Source organism: Galeopterus variegatus, unplaced genomic scaffold (assembly GCF_000696425.1).
Source record: "Galeopterus variegatus unplaced genomic scaffold, G_variegatus-3.0.2 Scaffold442, whole genome shotgun sequence".
In the NCBI taxonomy this organism is placed as follows: domain Eukaryota; kingdom Metazoa; phylum Chordata; class Mammalia; order Dermoptera; family Cynocephalidae; genus Galeopterus; species Galeopterus variegatus.
The window spans coordinates 57,191-59,232 of NW_007726553.1; positions in this window are offsets into that span (position 1 = coordinate 57,191).

Here is a 2,042-nt window from a genome sequence, read left to right on the forward strand (position 1 = left end):
AGCACAGAACCATGGCTTCCTGCCTCTCATGCCACTGCAGTGGGGGCACTGGGGGGATGGGTCAGTGCCACAGCAGTATTTGACAGTCCACACAGTAAGGAAATTCTTGCCCAGCACAATCATTACACACTTGCCCCTTTCATTTCTTACTGCCTCCTGGCGCTGACAGGTGTCAGTGCAGTGAACCTATGATGGCCTACCGAGAGAGCAAAAAGGAGGCAAAAGCAAGTCTAACAAGAGTGTGCTGTTCATTCAGCAGCACGTCCTCTATAGAAGGAGGCACTGCTACTGAGCCAAAGTGACAGGACGGAGGGAGAGTCGGCTCTGCGGCCTCTCAGGGCCTCCTAGCTCCAGAGCTACGTGACCATGCATAATGCCAGGTTACTAATTCACAAAATGCAAAATCACGAAAGGCATGCTGAATTTCCCAGATGCCGTGCAGAGAATACAAAACAAATAGTACCATGATAAAGCTTCAAAGAAGAGATAGGGAGACAAACTTAACACACTTGTATGGGTGGTTGGCCTGGAATAAAGGACAGATCCAGCGACACCAGCCCCACCTTGTGACTCCTGCTTTGGAATCCCACTGTAGAGAGTGGGGATTCCCAGTCAGGTGCTCTCAAAGTCTGCTATGTAGCAGCAGTACCTTCCCTCCAGGTGATCCTAACACAGGCTAAAGTCTAAGAACCGCTGATCTAAGCTCTAACCCATACCAATTTAAATAGGGCCTCAGAAGAATGAGCGGCTGTTTTCCTATTGCCATCTATACAAGGGAACTTCAGCATATTCGTGGAAAAATAGGACTGAAAGATAATACGAATCTTTCCGTGAACTTTTTGAAGTATACTTGTATTACTGAGTAGAAAAGGTGAGACAATAGGGGCATGCAACTACATGATTTATTATCTACATTGCCTATGACTAGTTGATGGGAAGAAAAACAAGTATGTTTGCAGGATTAATTTAACCCTTTCATATGTAATTCAAGTTCTTCCCCTCATGTCTTCCATTTGCTTTCTGGACAATAAACTTCTAGACTTTTCCTTAAAATACAGTGATCCAGACTATCTATGACTACACCTTTGATTCCTGTTTAGTTCATTTGCTTGTTTTATCTTATTTTAATGTCTTCAGCATGAGAAAGAGATCCAGTTGCCAGAGTGACCAGGAATAGCATTGAAACAGTTTAGCCTTTACTCAAACTGTAACCCTACTTGGTCAATTTCACTGTGTTCTTGGCTCACCTAAACTTGTAGTCACAAGAATGCAAAATATTGCAGTTCTGCTAGCTGCTTCTCCGTCTTCTCTCTCCATAAAGTCTCATGAACCTATTGACTTTCTCCTAGATTTACCAACATAATTCATTTTATTTTTACTAGCTAAGCTTGCTGTCCTCACTGTGCCCCCTTTGATTAACACTGCTAACTATTCAAGGCCCACCACTCAGTTTATCTACTCCCAAAGCCTATCCTATAGAGAGGTCAGCTGGCTTATGCAAAGGCTCAAAACAGGGCTCACAGTATAGCACCAAGAAGAATCCCTGGTCTGGAAGCAGAAAGCCTGGCCTTTGCTCTGTTACAGACTTGCTGCACAATCTCGATCAAGTCCCTACCCCTCTCAGGGCCCATATCCTCTTTGTACAATGGTGAGGACACAATGAACATTCAGCCTTTCCAGCTAGGACATCCCAGGGTTCTCTGGTTTTCTTCTGTTGGACATGTGACCATACACTATGGATGTCCTGGGGCAGTGCCAGTTTTGCAATCCCTGGCACCACTGCCACACACCATGAGCATACTAGTTCTTAAACTGTGGGCCAAACTATTGACTTCACCAATAGCCGGGAGCCTTGAGAGAGCTCCCTGTCTGGTTTCTCTGTAATCCCATATTTATAACTTTTAGCCCCAGGTGGGACTAGGATCCTAGCATCCAAATGCTCAGACCTTTTAAACTATGAACTACCTCATCAGATCATTTCTAAAACCCTAATAAAAGGGCTTGGCACACAGTCCTCAGTAAACATGTTAAATGAATAAACA